Below are 20,312 nucleotides of genomic sequence, written 5' to 3' on the forward strand. Positions count from 1 at the left end.
AAATGCTTTTCAGGCTCAGTACTGGGCTCAAAACATGCAGCCCTGAGGTCTCTCATGAAAGCAGGTGGTTAAATAGAAATGCACTGCTCAGCTGACCCGGTAGGAGCAAACGTATGCCAAAAATGTACTCAGAATGAGCTTTTCAGTGAATAGCAGCCAGGCACAATTTAGCTAGTTTTACTTGTAAGTGGGGTTGGAAACGCTTTTCAGGCTCAGTACTGGGCTCAAAACATGCAGCCCTGAGGTCTCTCATGAAAGCAGGTGGTTAAGTAGAAATTCGCTGCGCAGCTGACCCGGTAGGAGCAAACGTATGCCAAAAATGTACACAGAATGAGCTTTTCAGTGAATAGCAGCCAGGCACATTTTAGCTAGTTTTACTTGTAAGTGGGGTTGGAAACGCTTTTCAGGATCAGTACTGGGCTCAAAACATGCAGCCCTGAGGTCTCTCATGATAGCAGGTGTTTAAATAGAAATTCGCTGCTCAGCTGACCCGGCAGGAGCAAACGTATGCCAAAAATGTACACAGAATGAGCTTTTCAGTGAATAGCAGCCAGGCACATTTTAGCTAGTTTTACTTGTAAGTGGGGTTGGAAACGCTTTTCAGGATCAGTACTGGGCTCCAAACATGCAGCCCTGAGGTCTCTCATGATAGCAGGTTGTTAAATAGAAATTCGCTGCTCAGCTGACCCGGCAGGAGCAAATGTATGCTAAAAATGTACTCAGAATGAGCTTTTCAGTGAAGAGAAGCCAGGCACATTTTAGCTAGTTTTACTTGTAAGTGGGGTTGGAAATGCTTTTCAGGCTCAGTACTGGGCTCAAAACATGCAGCCCTGAGGTCTCTCATGAAAGCAGGTGGTTAAATAGAAATTCGCTGCTCAGCTGACCCGGTAGGAGCAAACGTATGCCAAAAATGTACACAGAATGAGCTTTTCAGTGAATAGCAGCCAGGCACATTTTAGCTAGTTTTACTTGTAAGTGGGGTTGGAAACGCTTTTCAGGATCAGTACTGGGCTCAAAACATGCAGCCCTGAGGTCTCTCATGAAAGCAGGTGGTTAAATAGAAATTCACTGCTCAGCTGACCTGGTAGGAGCAAGCGTATGCCAAAAATGTACTCAGAATGAGCTTTTCAGTGAATAGCAGCCAGGCACATTTTAGCTAGTTTTACTTGTAAGTGGGGTTGGAAACGCTTTTCAGGCTCAGTACTGGGCTCAAAACATGCAGCCCTGAGGTCTCTCATGAAAGCAGGTGGTTAAATAGAAATTCGCTGCTCAGCTGACCCAGTAGGAGCAAACGTATGCCAAAAATGTACACAGAATGAGCTTTTCAGTGAATAGCAGCCAGGCACATTTTAGCTAGTTTTACTTGTAAGTGGGGTTGGAAACGCTTTTCAGGATCAGTACTGGGCTCAAAACATGCAGCCCTGAGGTCTCTCATGATAGCAGGTGGTTAAATAGAAATTCGCTGCTCAGCTGACCCGGCAGGAGCAAACGTATGCCAAAAATGTACACAGAATGAGCTTTTCAGTGAATAGCAGCCAGGCACATTTTAGCTAGTTTTACTTGTAAGTGGGGTTGGAAACGCTTTTCAGGATCAGTACTGGGCTCCAAACATGCAGCCCTGAGGTCTCTCATGATAGCAGGTGGTTAAATAGAAATTCGCTGCTCTGCTGACCCGGCAGGAGCAAACGTATGCTAAAAATGTACTCAGAATGAGCTTTTCAGTGAAGAGAAGCCAGGCACATTTTAGCTAGTTTTACTTGTAAGTGGGGTTGGAAATCCTTTTCAGGCTCAGTACTGGGCTCAAAACATGCAGCCCTGAGGTCTCTCATGAAAGCAGGTGGTTAAATAGAAATTCGCTGCTCAGCTGACCCGGTAGGAGCAAACGTATGCCAAAAATGTACACAGAATGAGCTTTTCAGTGAATAGCAGCCAGGCACATTTTAGCTAGTTTTACTTGTAAGTGGGGTTGGAAACGCTTTTCAGAATCAGTACTGGGCTCAAAACATGCAGCCCTGAGGTCTCTCATGATAGCAGGTGGTTAAATAGAAATTCGCTGCTCAGCTGACCCGGCAGGAGCAAACGTATGCTAAAAATGTACTCAGAATGAGCTTTTCAGTGAAGAGAAGCCAGGCACATTTTAGCTAGTTTTACTTGTAAGTGGGGTTGGAAATCCTTTTCAGGCTCAGTACTGGGCTCAAAACATGCAGCCCTGAGGTCTCTCATGAAAGCAGGTGGTTAAATAGAAATTCGCTGCTCAGCTGACCCGGTAGGAGCAAACGTATGCCAAAAATGTACACAGAATGAGCTTTTCAGTGAATAGCAGCCAGGCACATTTTAGCTAGTTTTACTTGTAAGTGGGGTTGGAAACGCTTTTCAGGATCACTACTGGGCTCAAAACATGCAGCCCTGAGGTCTCTCATGATAGCAGGTGGTGAAATAGAAATTCGCTGCTCAGCTGACCCGGCAGGAGCAAACGTATGCTAAAAATGTACTCAGAATGAGCTTTTCAGTGAAGAGAAGCCAGGCACATTTTAGCTAGTTTTACTTGTAAGTGGGGTTGGAAACGCTTTTCAGGATCAGTACTGGGCTCAAAACATGCAGCCCTGAGGTCTCTCATGATAGCAGGTGGTTAAATAGAAATTCGCTGCTCAGCTGACCCGGCAGGAGCAAACGTATGCTAAAAATGTACACAGAATGAGCTTTTCAGTGAAGAGAAGCCAGGCACATTTTAGCTAGTTTTACTTGTAAGTGGGGTTGGAAACGCTTTTCAGGCTCAGTACTGGGCTCAAAACATGAGGTCTCTCATGAAAGCAGGTGGTTAAATAGAAATTCGCTGCTCAGCTGACCCGGCAGGAGCAAACGTATGCCAAAAATGTACACAGAATGAGCTTTTCAGTGAATAGCAGCCAGGCACATTTTAGCTAGTTTTACTTGTAAGTGGGGTTGGAAACGCTTTTCAGGATCAGTACTGGGCTCAAAACATGCAGCCCTGAGGTCTCTCATGATAGCAGGTGGTGAAATAGAAATTCGCTGCTCAGCTGACCGGGTAGGAGCAAACGTATGCTAAAAATGTACTCAGAATGAGCTTTTCAGTGAAGAGAAGCCAGGCACATTTTAGCTAGTTTTACTTGTAAGTGGGGTTGGAAATGCTTTTCAGGCTCAGTACTGGGCTCAAAACATGCAGCCCTGAGGTCTCTCATGAAATCAGGTGGTTAAATAGAAATGCACTGCTCAGCTGACCCGGTAGGAGCAAACGTATGCCAAAAATGTACTCAGAATGAGCTTTTCAGTGAATAGCAGCCAGGCACAATTTAGCTAGTTTTACTTGTAAGTGGGGTTGGAAACGCTTTTCAGGCTCAGTACTGGGCTCAAAACATGCAGCCCTGAGGTCTCTCATGAAAGCAGGTGGTTAAGTAGAAATTCGCTGCGCAGCTGACCCGGTAGGAGCAAACGTATGCCAAAAATGTACACAGAATGAGCTTTTCAGTGAATAGCAGCCAGGCACATTTTAGCTAGTTTTACTTGTAAGTGGGGTTGGAAACGCTTTTCAGGATCAGTACTGGGCTCAAAACATGCAGCCCTGAGGTCTCTCATGATAGCAGGTGTTTAAATAGAAATTCGCTGCTCAGCTGACCCGGCAGGAGCAAACGTATGCCAAAAATGTACACAGAATGAGCTTTTCAGTGAATAGCAGCCAGGCACATTTTAGCTAGTTTTACTTGTAAGTGGGGTTGGAAACGCTTTTCAGGATCAGTACTGGGCTCCAAACATGCAGCCCTGAGGTCTCTCATGATAGCAGGTTGTTAAATAGAAATTCGCTGCTCAGCTGACCCGGCAGGAGCAAACGTATGCTAAAAATGTACTCAGAATGAGCTTTTCAGTGAAGAGAAGCCAGGCACATTTTAGCTAGTTTTACTTGTAAGTGGGGTTGGAAATGCTTTTCAGGCTCAGTACTGGGCTCAAAACATGCAGCCCTGAGGTCTCTCATGAAAGCAGGTGGTTAAATAGAAATTCGCTGCTCAGCTGACCCGGTAGGAGCAAACGTATGCCAAAAATGTACACAGAATGAGCTTTTCAGTGAATAGCAGCCAGGCACATTTTAGCTAGTTTTACTTGTAAGTGGGGTTGGAAACGCTTTTCAGGATCAGTACTGGGCTCAAAACATGCAGCCCTGAGGTCTCTCATGAAAGCAGGTGGTTAAATAGAAATTCACTGCTCAGCTGACCTGGTAGGAGCAAGCGTATGCCAAAAATGTACTCAGAATGAGCTTTTCAGTGAATAGCAGCCAGGCACATTTTAGCTAGTTTTACTTGTAAGTGGGGTTGGAAACGCTTTTCAGGCTCAGTACTGGGCTCAAAACATGCAGCCCTGAGGTCTCTCATGAAAGCAGGTGGTTAAATAGAAATTCGCTGCTCAGCTGACCCAGTAGGAGCAAACGTATGCCAAAAATGTACACAGAATGAGCTTTTCAGTGAATAGCAGCCAGGCATATTTTAGCTAGTTTTACTTGTAAGTGGGGTTGGAAACGCTTTTCAGGATCAGTACTGGGCTCAAAACATGCAGCCCTGAGGTCTCTCATGATAGCAGGTGGTTAAATAGAAATTCGCTGCTCAGCTGACCCGGCAGGAGCAAACGTATGCCAAAAATGTACACAGAATGAGCTTTTCAGTGAATAGCAGCCAGGCACATTTTAGCTAGTTTTACTTGTAAGTGGGGTTGGAAACGCTTTTCAGGATCAGTACTGGGCTCCAAACATGCAGCCCTGAGGTCTCTCATGATAGCAGGTGGTTAAATAGAAATTCGCTGCTCTGCTGACCCGGCAGGAGCAAACGTATGCTAAAAATGTACTCAGAATGAGCTTTTCAGTGAAGAGAAGCCAGGCACATTTTAGCTAGTTTTACTTGTAAGTGGGGTTGGAAATCCTTTTCAGGCTCAGTACTGGGCTCAAAACATGCAGCCCTGAGGTCTCTCATGAAAGCAGGTGGTTAAATAGAAATTCGCTGCTCAGCTGACCCGGTAGGAGCAAACGTATGCCAAAAATGTACACAGAATGAGCTTTTCAGTGAATAGCAGCCAGGCACATTTTAGCTAGTTTTACTTGTAAGTGGGGTTGGAAACGCTTTTCAGGATCAGTACTGGGCTCAAAACATGCAGCCCTGAGGTCTCTCATGATATCAGGTGGTTAAATAGAAATTCGCTGCTCAGCTGACCCGGCAGGAGCAAACGTATGCTAAAAATGTACTCAGAATGAGCTTTTCAGTGAAGAGAAGCCAGGCACATTTTAGCTAGTTTTACTTGTAAGTGGGGTTGGAAACGCTTTTCAGGATCAGTACTGGGCTCAAAACATGCAGCCCTGAGGTCTCTCATGATAGCAGGTGGTTAAATAGAAATTCGCTGCTCAGCTGACCCGGCAGGAGCAAACGTATGCTAAAAATGTACACAGAATGAGCTTTTCAGTGAAGAGAAGCCAGGCACATTTTAGCTAGTTTTACTTGTAAGTGGGGTTGGAAACGCTTTTCAGGATCAGTACTGGGCTCAAAACATGCAGCCCTGAGGTCTCTCATGATAGCAGGTGGTTAAATAGAAATTCGCTGCTCAGCTGACCCGGCAGGAGCAAACGTATGCCAAAAATGTACACAGAATGAGCTTTTCAGTGAATAGCAGCCAGGCACATTTTAGCTAGTTTTACTTGTAAGTGGGGTTGGAAACGCTTTTCAGGATCAGTACTGGGCTCCAAACATGCAGCCCTGAGGTCTCTCATGATAGCAGGTGGTTAAATAGAAATTCGCTGCTCTGCTGACCCGGCAGGAGCAAACGTATGCTAAAAATGTACTCAGAATGAGCTTTTCAGTGAAGAGAAGCCAGGCACATTTTAGCTAGTTTTACTTGTAAGTGGGGTTGGAAATCCTTTTCAGGCTCAGTACTGGGCTCAAAACATGCAGCCCTGAGGTCTCTCATGAAAGCAGGTGGTTAAATAGAAATTCGCTGCTCAGCTGACCCGGTAGGAGCAAACGTATGCCAAAAATGTACACAGAATGAGCTTTTCAGTGAATAGCAGCCAGGCACATTTTAGCTAGTTTTACTTGTAAGTGGGGTTGGAAACGCTTTTCAGAATCAGTACTGGGCTCAAAACATGCAGCCCTGAGGTCTCTCATGATAGCAGGTGGTTAAATAGAAATTCGCTGCTCAGCTGACCCGGCAGGAGCAAACGTATGCTAAAAATGTACTCAGAATGAGCTTTTCAGTGAAGAGAAGCCAGGCACATTTTATCTAGTTTTACTTGTAAGTGGGGTTGGAAATCCTTTTCAGGCTCAGTACTGGGCTCAAAACATGCAGCCCTGAGGTCTCTCATGAAAGCAGGTGGTTAAATAGAAATTCGCTGCTCAGCTGACCCGGTAGGAGCAAACGTATGCCAAAAATGTACACAGAATGAGCTTTTCAGTGAATAGCAGCCAGGCACATTTTAGCTAGTTTTACTTGTAAGTGGGGTTGGAAACGCTTTTCAGGATCACTACTGGGCTCAAAACATGCAGCCCTGAGGTCTCTCATGATAGCAGGTGGTGAAATAGAAATTCGCTGCTCAGCTGACCCGGCAGGAGCAAACGTATGCTAAAAATGTACTCAGAATGAGCTTTTCAGTGAAGAGAAGCCAGGCACATTTTAGCTAGTTTTACTTGTAAGTGGGGTTGGAAACGCTTTTCAGGATCAGTACTGGGCTCAAAACATGCAGCCCTGAGGTCTCTCATGATAGCAGGTGGTTAAATAGAAATTCGCTGCTCAGCTGACCCGGCAGGAGCAAACGTATGCTAAAAATGTACACAGAATGAGCTTTTCAGTGAAGAGAAGCCAGGCACATTTTAGCTAGTTTTACTTGTAAGTGGGGTTGGAAACGCTTTTCAGGCTCAGTACTGGGCTCAAAACATGAGGTCTCTCATGAAAGCAGGTGGTTAAATAGAAATTCGCTGCTCAGCTGACCCGGCAGGAGCAAACGTATGCCAAAAATGTACACAGAATGAGCTTTTCAGTGAATAGCAGCCAGGCACATTTTAGCTAGTTTTACTTGTAAGTGGGGTTGGAAACGCTTTTCAGGATCAGTACTGGGCTCAAAACATGCAGCCCTGAGGTCTCTCATGATAGCAGGTGGTGAAATAGAAATTCGCTGCTCAGCTGACCGGGTAGGAGCAAACGTATGCTAAAAATGTACTCAGAATGAGCTTTTCAGTGAAGAGAAGCCAGGCACATTTTAGCTAGTTTTACTTGTAAGTGGGGTTGGAAATGCTTTTCAGGCTCAGTACTGGGCTCAAAACATGCAGCCCTGAGGTCTCTCATGAAATCAGGTGGTTAAATAGAAATGCACTGCTCAGCTGACCCGGTAGGAGCAAACGTATGCCAAAAATGTACTCAGAATGAGCTTTTCAGTGAATAGCAGCCAGGCACAATTTAGCTAGTTTTACTTGTAAGTGGGGTTGGAAACGCTTTTCAGGCTCAGTACTGGGCTCAAAACATGCAGCCCTGAGGTCTCTCATGAAAGCAGGTGGTTAAGTAGAAATTCGCTGCGCAGCTGACCCGGTAGGAGCAAACGTATGCCAAAAATGTACACAGAATGAGCTTTTCAGTGAATAGCAGCCAGGCACATTTTAGCTAGTTTTACTTGTAAGTGGGGTTGGAAACGCTTTTCAGGATCAGTACTGGGCTCAAAACATGCAGCCCTGAGGTCTCTCATGATAGCAGGTGTTTAAATAGAAATTCGCTGCTCAGCTGACCCGGCAGGAGCAAACGTATGCCAAAAATGTACACAGAATGAGCTTTTCAGTGAATAGCAGCCAGGCACATTTTAGCTAGTTTTACTTGTAAGTGGGGTTGGAAACGCTTTTCAGGATCAGTACTGGGCTCCAAACATGCAGCCCTGAGGTCTCTCATGATAGCAGGTTGTTAAATAGAAATTCGCTGCTCAGCTGACCCGGCAGGAGCAAACGTATGCTAAAAATGTACTCAGAATGAGCTTTTCAGTGAAGAGAAGCCAGGCACATTTTAGCTAGTTTTACTTGTAAGTGGGGTTGGAAATGCTTTTCAGGCTCAGTACTGGGCTCAAAACATGCAGCCCTGAGGTCTCTCATGAAAGCAGGTGGTTAAATAGAAATTCGCTGCTCAGCTGACCCGGTAGGAGCAAACGTATGCCAAAAATGTACACAGAATGAGCTTTTCAGTGAATAGCAGCCAGGCACATTTTAGCTAGTTTTACTTGTAAGTGGGGTTGGAAACGCTTTTCAGGATCAGTACTGGGCTCAAAACATGCAGCCCTGAGGTCTCTCATGAAAGCACTTGGTTAAATAGAAATTCACTGCTCAGCTGACCTGGTAGGAGCAAGCGTATGCCAAAAATGTACTCAGAATGAGCTTTTCAGTGAATAGCAGCCAGGCACATTTTAGCTAGTTTTACTTGTAAGTGGGGTTGGAAACGCTTTTCAGGCTCAGTACTGGGCTCAAAACATGCAGCCCTGAGGTCTCTCATGAAAGCAGGTGGTTAAATAGAAATTCGCTGCTCAGCTGACCCAGTAGGAGCAAACGTATGCCAAAAATGTACACAGAATGAGCTTTTCAGTGAATAGCAGCCAGGCATATTTTAGCTAGTTTTACTTGTAAGTGGGGTTGGAAACGCTTTTCAGGATCAGTACTGGGCTCAAAACATGCAGCCCTGAGGTCTCTCATGATAGCAGGTGGTTAAATAGAAATTCGCTGCTCAGCTGACCCGGCAGGAGCAAACGTATGCCAAAAATGTACACAGAATGAGCTTTTCAGTGAATAGCAGCCAGGCACATTTTAGCTAGTTTTACTTGTAAGTGGGGTTGGAAACGCTTTTCAGGATCAGTACTGGGCTCCAAACATGCAGCCCTGAGGTCTCTCATGATAGCAGGTGGTTAAATAGAAATTCGCTGCTCTGCTGACCCGGCAGGAGCAAACGTATGCTAAAAATATACTCAGAATGAGCTTTTCAGTGAAGAGAAGCCAGGCACATTTTAGCTAGTTTTACTTGTAAGTGGGGTTGGAAATCCTTTTCAGGCTCAGTACTGGGCTCAAAACATGCAGCCCTGAGGTCTCTCATGAAAGCAGGTGGTTAAATAGAAATTCGCTGCTCAGCTGACCCGGTAGGAGCAAACGTATGCCAAAAATGTACACAGAATGAGCTTTTCAGTGAATAGCAGCCAGGCACATTTTAGCTAGTTTTACTTGTAAGTGGGGTTGGAAACGCTTTTCAGGATCAGTACTGGGCTCAAAACATGCAGCCCTGAGGTCTCTCATGATATCAGGTGGTTAAATAGAAATTCGCTGCTCAGCTGACCCGGCAGGAGCAAACGTATGCTAAAAATGTACTCAGAATGAGCTTTTCAGTGAAGAGAAGCCAGGCACATTTTAGCTAGTTTTACTTGTAAGTGGGGTTGGAAACGCTTTTCAGGATCAGTACTGGGCTCAAAACATGCAGCCCTGAGGTCTCTCATGATAGCAGGTGGTTAAATAGAAATTCGCTGCTCAGCTGACCCGGCAGGAGCAAACGTATGCTAAAAATGTACACAGAATGAGCTTTTCAGTGAAGAGAAGCCAGGCACATTTTAGCTAGTTTTACTTGTAAGTGGGGTTGGAAACGCTTTTCAGGATCAGTACTGGGCTCAAAACATGCAGCCCTGAGGTCTCTCATGATAGCAGGTGGTGACATAGAAATTTGCTGCTCAGCTGACCGGGTAGGAGCAAACGTATGCTAAAAATGTACTCAGAATGAGCTTTTCAGTGAAGAGAAGCCAGGCACATTTTAGCTAGTTTTACTTGTAAGTGGGGTTGGAAATGCTTTTCAGGCTCAGTACTGGGCTCAAAACATGCAGCCCTGAGGTCTCTCATGAAAGCAGGTGGTTAAATAGAAATGCACTGCTCAGCTGACCCGGTAGGAGCAAACGTATGCCAAAAATGTACTCAGAATGAGCTTTTCAGTGAATAGCAGCCAGGCACATTTTAGCTAGTTTTACTTGTAAGTGGGGTTGGAAACGCTTTTCAGGCTCAGTACTGGGCTCAAAACATGCAGCCCTGAGGTCTCTCATGAAAGCAGGTGGTTAAGTAGAAATTCGCTGCGCAGCTGACCCGGTAGGAGCAAACGTATGCCAAAAATGTACACAGAATGAGCTTTTCAGTGAATAGCAGCCAGGCACATTTTAGCTAGTTTTACTTGTAAGTGGGGTTGGAAACGCTTTTCAGGATCACTACTGGGCTCAAAACATGCAGCCCTGAGGTCTCTCATGATAGCAGGTGGTGAAATAGAAATTCGCTGCTCAGCTGACCCGGCAGGAGCAAACGTATGCTAAAAATGTACTCAGAATGAGCTTTTCAGTGAAGAGAAGCCAGGCACATTTTAGCTAGTTTTACTTGTAAGTGGGGTTGGAAACGCTTTTCAGGATCAGTACTGGGCTCAAAACATGCAGCCCTGAGGTCTCTCATGATAGCAGGTGGTTAAATAGAAATTCGCTGCTCAGCTGACCCGGCAGGAGCAAACGTATGCTAAAAATGTACACAGAATGAGCTTTTCAGTGAAGAGAAGCCAGGCACATTTTAGCTAGTTTTACTTGTAAGTGGGGTTGGAAACGCTTTTCAGGCTCAGTACTGGGCTCAAAACATGAGGTCTCTCATGAAAGCAGGTGGTTAAATAGAAATTCGCTGCTCAGCTGACCCGGCAGGAGCAAACGTATGCCAAAAATGTACACAGAATGAGCTTTTCAGTGAATAGCAGCCAGGCACATTTTAGCTAGTTTTACTTGTAAGTGGGGTTGGAAACGCTTTTCAGGATCAGTACTGGGCTCAAAACATGCAGCCCTGAGGTCTCTCATGATAGCAGGTGGTGAAATAGAAATTCGCTGCTCAGCTGACCGGGTAGGAGCAAACGTATGCTAAAAATGTACTCAGAATGAGCTTTTCAGTGAAGAGAAGCCAGGCACATTTTAGCTAGTTTTACTTGTAAGTGGGGTTGGAAATGCTTTTCAGGCTCAGTACTGGGCTCAAAACATGCAGCCCTGAGGTCTCTCATGAAAGCAGGTGGTTAAATAGAAATGCACTGCTCAGCTGACCCGGTAGGAGCAAACGTATGCCAAAAATGTACTCAGAATGAGCTTTTCAGTGAATAGCAGCCAGGCACAATTTAGCTAGTTTTACTTGTAAGTGGGGTTGGAAACGCTTTTCAGGCTCAGTACTGGGCTCAAAACATGCAGCCCTGAGGTCTCTCATGATAGCAGGTGTTTAAATAGAAATTCGCTGCTCAGCTGACCCGGCAGGAGCAAACGTATGCCAAAAATGTACACAGAATGAGCTTTTCAGTGAATAGCAGCCAGGCACATTTTAGCTAGTTTTACTTGTAAGTGGGGTTGGAAACGCTTTTCAGGATCAGTACTGGGCTCCAAACATGCAGCCCTGAGGTCTCTCATGATAGCAGGTTGTTAAATAGAAATTCGCTGCTCAGCTGACCCGGTAGGAGCAAACGTATGCCAAAAATGTACACAGAATGAGCTTTTCAGTGAATAGCAGCCAGGCACATTTTAGCTAGTTTTACTTGTAAGTGGGGTTGGAAACGCTTTTCAGGATCACTACTGGGCTCAAAACATGCAGCCCTGAGGTCTCTCATGATAGCAGGTGGTGAAATAGAAATTCGCTGCTCAGCTGACCCGGCAGGAGCAAACGTATGCTAAAAATGTACTCAGAATGAGCTTTTCAGTGAAGAGAAGCCAGGCACATTTTAGCTAGTTTTACTTGTAAGTGGGGTTGGAAACGCTTTTCAGGATCAGTACTGGGCTCAAAACATGCAGCCCTGAGGTCTCTCATGATAGCAGGTGGTTAAATAGAAATTCGCTGCTCAGCTGACCCGGCAGGAGCAAACGTATGCTAAAAATGTACACAGAATGAGCTTTTCAGTGAAGAGAAGCCAGGCACATTTTAGCTAGTTTTACTTGTAAGTGGGGTTGGAAACGCTTTTCAGGCTCAGTACTGGGCTCAAAACATGAGGTCTCTCATGAAAGCAGGTGGTTAAATAGAAATTCACTGCTCAGCTGACCCGGCAGGAGCAAACGTATGCCAAAAATGTACACAGAATGAGCTTTTCAGTGAATAGCAGCCAGGCACATTTTAGCTAGTTTTACTTGTAAGTGGGGTTGGAAACGCTTTTCAGGATCAGTACTGGGCTCAAAACATGCAGCCCTGAGGTCTCTCATGATAGCAGGTGGTGAAATAGAAATTCGCTGCTCAGCTGACCGGGTAGGAGCAAACGTATGCTAAAAATGTACTCAGAATGAGCTTTTCAGTGAAGAGAAGCCAGGCACATTTTAGCTAGTTTTACTTGTAAGTGGGGTTGGAAATGCTTTTCAGGCTCAGTACTGGGCTCAAAACATGCAGCCCTGAGGTCTCTCATGAAATCAGGTGGTTAAATAGAAATGCACTGCTCAGCTGACCCGGTAGGAGCAAACGTATGCCAAAAATGTACTCAGAATGAGCTTTTCAGTGAATAGCAGCCAGGCACAATTTAGCTAGTTTTACTTGTAAGTGGGGTTGGAAACGCTTTTCAGGCTCAGTACTGGGCTCAAAACATGCAGCCCTGAGGTCTCTCATGAAAGCAGGTGGTTAAGTAGAAATTCGCTGCGCAGCTGACCCGGTAGGAGCAAACGTATGCCAAAAATGTACACAGAATGAGCTTTTCAGTGAATAGCAGCCAGGCACATTTTAGCTAGTTTTACTTGTAAGTGGGGTTGGAAACGCTTTTCAGGATCAGTACTGGGCTCAAAACATGCAGCCCTGAGGTCTCTCATGATAGCAGGTGTTTAAATAGAAATTCGCTGCTCAGCTGACCCGGCAGGAGCAAACGTATGCCAAAAATGTACACAGAATGAGCTTTTCAGTGAATAGCAGCCAGGCACATTTTAGCTAGTTTTACTTGTAAGTGGGGTTGGAAACGCTTTTCAGGATCAGTACTGGGCTCCAAACATGCAGCCCTGAGGTCTCTCATGATAGCAGGTTGTTAAATAGAAATTCGCTGCTCAGCTGACCCGGCAGGAGCAAACGTATGCTAAAAATGTACTCAGAATGAGCTTTTCAGTGAAGAGAAGCCAGGCACATTTTAGCTAGTTTTACTTGTAAGTGGGGTTGGAAATGCTTTTCAGGCTCAGTACTGGGCTCAAAACATGCAGCCCTGAGGTCTCTCATGAAAGCAGGTGGTTAAATAGAAATTCGCTGCTCAGCTGACCCGGTAGGAGCAAACGTATGCCAAAAATGTACACAGAATGAGGTTTTCAGTGAATAGCAGCCAGGCACATTTTAGCTAGTTTTACTTGTAAGTGGGGTTGGAAACGCTTTTCAGGATCAGTACTGGGCTCAAAACATGCAGCCCTGAGGTCTCTCATGAAAGCAGGTGGTTAAATAGAAATTCACTGCTCAGCTGACCTGGTAGGAGCAAGCGTATGCCAAAAATGTACTCAGAATGAGCTTTTCAGTGAATAGCAGCCAGGCACATTTTAGCTAGTTTTACTTGTAAGTGGGGTTGGAAACGCTTTTCAGGCTCAGTACTGGGCTCAAAACATGCAGCCCTGAGGTCTCTCATGAAAGCAGGTGGTTAAATAGAAATTCGCTGCTCAGCTGACCCAGTAGGAGCAAACGTATGCCAAAAATGTACACAGAATGAGCTTTTCAGTGAATAGCAGCCAGGCACATTTTAGCTAGTTTTACTTGTAAGTGGGGTTGGAAATGCTTTTCAGGATCAGTACTGGGCTCAAAACATGCAGCCCTGAGGTCTCTCATGATAGCAGGTGGGTAAATAGAAATTCGCTGCTCAGCTGACCCGGCAGGAGCAAACGTATGCCAAAAATGTACACAGAATGAGCTTTTCAGTGAATAGCAGCCAGGCACATTTTAGCTAGTTTTACTTGTAAGTGGGGTTGGAAACGCTTTTCAGGATCAGTACTGGGCTCCAAACATGCAGCCCTGAGGTCTCTCATGATAGCAGGTGGTTAAATAGAAATTCGCTGCTCTGCTGACCCGGCAGGAGCAAACGTATGCTAAAAATGTACTCAGAATGAGCTTTTCAGTGAAGAGAAGCCAGGCACATTTTAGCTAGTTTTACTTGTAAGTGGGGTTGGAAATCCTTTTCAGGCTCAGTACTGGGCTCAAAACATGCAGCCCTGAGGTCTCTCATGAAAGCAGGTGGTTAAATAGAAATTCGCTGCTCAGCTGACCCGGTAGGAGCAAACGTATGCCAAAAATGTACACAGAATGAGCTTTTCAGTGAATAGCAGCCAGGCACATTTTAGCTAGTTTTACTTGTAAGTGGGGTTGGAAACGCTTTTCAGGATCAGTACTGGGCTCAAAACATGCAGCCCTGAGGTCTCTCATGATATCAGGTGGTTAAATAGAAATTCGCTGCTCAGCTGACCCGGCAGGAGCAAACGTATGCTAAAAATGTACTCAGAATGAGCTTTTCAGTGAAGAGAAGCCAGGCACATTTTAGCTAGTTTTACTTGTAAGTGGGGTTGGAAACGCTTTTCAGGATCAGTACTGGGCTCAAAACATGCAGCCCTGAGGTCTCTCATGATAGCAGGTGGTTAAATAGAAATTCGCTGCTCAGCTGACCCGGCAGGAGCAAACGTATGCTAAAAATGTACACAGAATGAGCTTTTCAGTGAAGAGAAGCCAGGCACATTTTAGCTAGTTTTACTTGTAAGTGGGGTTGGAAACGCTTTTCAGGATCAGTACTGGGCTCAAAACATGCAGCCCTGAGGTCTCTCATGATAGCAGGTGGTGAAATAGAAATTTGCTGCTCAGCTGACCGGGTAGGAGCAAACGTATGCTAAAAATGTACTCAGAATGAGCTTTTCAGTGAAGAGAAGCCAGGCACATTTTAGCTAGTTTTACTTGTAAGTGGGGTTGGAAATGCTTTTCAGGCTCAGTACTGGGCTCAAAACATGCAGCCCTGAGGTCTCTCATGAAAGCAGGTGGTTAAATAGAAATGCACTGCTCAGCTGACCCGGTAGGAGCAAACGTATGCCAAAAATGTACTCAGAATGAGCTTTTCAGTGAATAGCAGCCAGGCACATTTTAGCTAGTTTTACTTGTAAGTGGGGTTGGAAACGCTTTTCAGGCTCAGTACTGGCCTCAAAACATGCAGCCCTGAGGTCTCTCATGAAAGCAGGTGGTTAAGTAGAAATTCGCTGCGCAGCTGACCCGGTAGGAGCAAACGTATGCCAAAAATGTACACAGAATGAGCTTTTCAGTGAATAGCAGCCAGGCACATTTTAGCTAGTTTTACTTGTAAGTGGGGTTGGAAACGCTTTTCAGGATCACTACTGGGCTCAAAACATGCAGCCCTGAGGTCTCTCATGATAGCAGGTGGTGAAATAGAAATTCGCTGCTCAGCTGACCCGGCAGGAGCAAACGTATGCTAAAAATGTACTCAGAATGAGCTTTTCAGTGAAGAGAAGCCAGGCACATTTTAGCTAGTTTTACTTGTAAGTGGGGTTGGAAACGCTTTTCAGGATCAGTACTGGGCTCAAAACATGCAGCCCTGAGGTCTCTCATGATAGCAGGTGGTTAAATAGAAATTCGCTGCTCAGCTGACCCGGCAGGAGCAAACGTATGCTAAAAATGTACACAGAATGAGCTTTTCAGTGAAGAGAAGCCAGGCACATTTTAGCTAGTTTTACTTGTAAGTGGGGTTGGAAACGCTTTTCAGGCTCAGTACTGGGCTCAAAACATGCAGCCCTGAGGTCTCTCATGAAAGCAGGTGGTTAAATAGAAATGCACTGCTCAGCTGACCCGGTAGGAGCAAACGTATGCCAAAAATGTACTCAGAATGAGCTTTTCAGTGAATAGCAGCCAGGCACAATTTAGCTAGTTTTACTTGTAAGTGGGGTTGGAAACGCTTTTCAGGCTCAGTACTGGGCTCAAAACATGCAGCCCTGAGGTCTCTCATGAAAGCAGGTGGTTAAGTAGAAATTCGCTGCGCAGCTGACCCGGTAGGAGCAAACGTATGCCAAAAATGTACACAGAATGAGCTTTTCAGTGAATAGCAGCCAGGCACATTTTAGCTAGTTTTACTTGTAAGTGGGGTTGGAAACACTTTTCAGGATCAGTACTGGGCTCAAAACATGCAGCCCTGAGGTCTCTCATGATAGCAGGTGTTTAAATAGAAATTCGCTGCTCAGCTGACCCGGCAGGAGCAAACGTATGCCAAAAATGTACACAGAATGAGCTTTTCAGTGAATAGCAGCCAGGCACATTTTAGCTAGTTTTACTTGTAAGTGGGGTTGGAAACGCTTTTCAGGATCAGTACTGGGCTCCAAACATGCAGCCCTGAGGTCTCTCATGATAGCAGGTTGTTAAATAGAAATTCGCTGCTCAGCTGACCCGGCAGGAGCAAACGTATGCTAAAAATGTACTCAGAATGAGCTTTTCAGTGAAGAGAAGCCAGGCACATTTTAGCTAGTTTTACTTGTAAGTGGGGTTGGAAATGCTTTTCAGGCTCAGTACTGGGCTCAAAACATGCAGCCCTGAGGTCTCTCATGAAAGCAGGTGGTTAAATAGAAATTCGCTGCTCAGCTGACCCGGTAGGAGCAAACGTATGCCAAAAATGTACACAGAATGAGCTTTTCAGTGAATAGCAGCCAGGCACATTTTAGCTAGTTTTACTTGTAAGTGGGGTTGGAAACGCTTTTCAGGATCAGTACTGGGCTCAAAACATGCAGCCCTGAGGTCTCTCATGAAAGCAGGTGGTTAAATAGAAATTCACTGCTCAGCTGACCTGGTAGGAGCAAGCGTATGCCAAAAATGTACTCAGAATGAGCTTTTCAGTGAATAGCAGCCAGGCACATTTTAGCTAGTTTTACTTGTAAGTGGGGTTGGAAACGCTTTTCAGGCTCAGTACTGGGCTCAAAACATGCAGCCCTGAGGTCTCTCATGAAAGCAGGTGGTTAAATAGAAATTCGCTGCTCAGCTGACCCAGTAGGAGCAAACGTATGCCAAAAATGTACACAGAATGAGCTTTTCAGTGAATAGCAGCCAGGCACATTTTAGCTAGTTTTACTTGTAAGTGGGGTTGGAAACGCTTTTCAGGATCAGTACTGGGCTCAAAACATGCAGCCCTGAGGTCTCTCATGATAGCAGGTGGTTAAATAGAAATTCGCTGCTCAGCTGACCCGGCAGGAGCAAACGTATGCCAAAAATGTACACAGAATGAGCTTTTCAGTGAATAGCAGCCAGGCACATTTTAGCTAGTTTTACTTGTAAGTGGGGTTGGAAACGCTTTTCAGGATCAGTACTGGGCTCCAAACATGCAGCCCTGAGGTCTCTCATGATAGCAGGTGGTTAAATAGAAATTCGCTGCTCTGCTGACCCGGCAGGAGCAAACGTATGCTAAAAATGTACTCAGAATGAGCTTTTCAGTGAAGAGAAGCCAGGCACATTTTAGCTAGTTTTATTTGTAAGTGGGGTTGGAAATCCTTTTCAGGCTCAGTACTGGGCTCAAAACATGCAGCCCTGAGGTCTCTCATGAAAGCAGGTGGTTAAATAGAAATTCGCTGCTCAGCTGACCCGGTAGGAGCAAACGTATGCCAAAAATGTACACAGAATGAGCTTTTCAGTGAATAGCAGCCAGGCACATTTTAGCTAGTTTTACTTGTAAGTGGGGTTGGAAACGCTTTTCAGGATCAGTACTGGGCTCAAAACATGCAGCCCTGAGGTCTCTCATGATAGCAGGTGGTTAAATAGAAATTCGCTGCTCTGCTGACCCGGCAGGAGCAAACGTATGCTAAAAATGTACTCAGAATGAGCTTTTCAGTGAAGAGAAGCCAGGCACATTTTAGCTAGTTTTACTTGTAAGTGGGGTTGGAAATCCTTTTCAGGCTCAGTACTGGGCTCAAAACATGCAGCCCTGAGGTCTCTCATGAAAGCAGGTGGTTAAATAGAAATTAGCTGCTCAGCTGACCCGGTAGGAGCAAACGTATGCCAAAAATGTACACAGAATGAGCTTTTCAGTGAATAGCAGCCAGGCACATTTTAGCTAGTTTTACTTGTAAGTGGGGTTGGAAACGCTTTTCAGGATCAGTACTGGGCTCAAAACATGCAGCCCTGAGGTCTCTCATGATAGCAGGTGGTTAAATAGAAATTCGCTGCTCAGCTGACCCGGCAGGAGCAAACGTATGCTAAAAATGTACTCAGAATGAGCTTTTCAGTGAAGAGAAGCCAGGCACATTTTAGCTAGTTTTACTTGTAAGTGGGGTTGGAAACGCTTTTCAGGATCAGTACTGGGCTCAAAACATGCAGCCCTGAGGTCTCTCATGATAGCAGGTGGTTAAATAGAAATTCGCTGCTCAGCTGACCCGGCAGGAGCAAACGTATGCTAAAAATGTACACAGAATGAGCTTTTCAGTGAAGAGAAGCCAGGCACATTTTAGCTAGTTTTACTTGTAAGTGGGGTTGGAAACGCTTTTCAGGATCAGTACTGGGCTCAAAACATGCAGCCCTGAGGTCTCTCATGATAGCAGGTGGTGAAATAGAAATTTGCTGCTCAGCTGACCGGGTAGGAGCAAACGTATGCTAAAAATGTACTCAGAATGAGCTTTTCAGTGAAGAGAAGCCAGGCACATTTTAGCTAGTTTTACTTGTAAGTGGGGTTGGAAATGCTTTTCAGGCTCAGTACTGGGCTCAAAACATGCAGCCCTGAGGTCTCTCATGAAAGCAGGTGGTTAAATAGAAATGCACTGCTCAGCTGACCCGGTAGGAGCAAACGTATGCCAAAAATGTACTCAGAATGAGCTTTTCAGTGAATAGCAGCCAGGCACATTTTAGCTAGTTTTACTTGTAAGTGTGGTTGGAAACGCTTTTCAGGCTCAGTACTGGGCTCAAAACATGCAGCCCTGAGGTCTCTCATGAAAGCAGGTGGTTAAGTAGAAATTCGCTGCGCAGCTGACCCGGTAGGAGCAAACGTATGCCAAAAATGTACACAGAATGAGCTTTTCAGTGAATAGCAGCCAGGCACATTTTAGCTAGTTTTACTTGTAAGTGGGGTTGGAAACGCTTTTCAGGATCAGTACTGGGCTCAAAACATGCAGCCCTGAGGTCTCTCATGATAGCAGGTGTTTAAATAGAAATTCGCTGCTCAGCTGACCCGGCAGGAGCAAACGTATGCCAAAAATGTACACAGAATGAGCTTTTCAGTGAATAGCAGCCAGGCACATTTTAGCTAGTTTTACTTGTAAGTGGGGTTGGAAACGCTTTTCAGGATCAGTACTGGGCTCCAAACATGCAGCCCTGAGGTCTCTCATGATAGCAGGTTGTTAAATAGAAATTCGCTGCTCAGCTGACCCGGCAGGAGCAAACGTATGCTGAAAATGTACTCAGAATGAGCTTTTCAGTGAAGAGAAGCCAGGCACATTTTAGCTAGTTTTACTTGTAAGTGGGGTTGGAAATGCTTTTCAGGGTCAGTACTGGGCTCAAAACATGCAGCCCTGAGGTCTCTCATGAAAGCAGGTGGTTAAATAGAAATTCGCTGCTCAGCTGACCCGGTAGGAGCAAACGTATGCCAAAAATGTACACAGAATGAGCTTTTCAGTGAATAGCAGCCAGGCACATTTTAGCTAGTTTTACTTGTAAGTGGGGTTGGAAACGCTTTTCAGGATCAGTACTGGGCTCAAAACATGCAGCCCTGAGGTCTCTCATGATAGCAGGTGGTTAAATAGAAATTTGCTGCTCTGCTGACCCGGCAGGAGCAAACGTATGCTAAAAATGTACTCAGAATGAGCTTTTCAGTGAAGAGAAGCCAGGCACATTTTAGCTAGTTTTACTTGTAAGTGGGGTTGGAAATGCTTTTCAGGCTCAGTACTGGGCTCAAAACATGCAGCCCTGAGGACTCTCATGAAGGCAGGTGGTTAAATATAAATTCGCTGCTCAGCTGACCCGGTAGGAGCAAACGTATGCCAAAAATGTACACAGAATGAGCTTTTCAGTGAATAGCAGCCAGGCACATTTTAGCTAGTTTTACTTGTAAGTGGGGTTGGAAACGCTTTTCAGGATCAGTACTGGGCTCAAAACATGCAGCCCTGAGGTCTCTCATGATAGCAGGTGGTTAAATAGAAATTTGCTGCTCAGCTGACCGGGTAGGAGCAAATGTATGCTAAAAATGTACTCAGAATGAGCTTTTCAGTGAAGAGAAGCCAGGCACATTTTAGCTAGTTTTACTTGTAAGTGGGGTTGGAAATGCTTTTCAGGCTCAGTACTGGGCTCAAAACATGCAGCCCTGAGGTCTCT

This window comes from Lissotriton vulgaris, chromosome 2_1 (assembly GCF_964263255.1).
Source record: "Lissotriton vulgaris chromosome 2_1, aLisVul1.2, whole genome shotgun sequence".
NCBI classification, from domain to species: Eukaryota; Metazoa; Chordata; class Amphibia; order Caudata; family Salamandridae; genus Lissotriton; species Lissotriton vulgaris.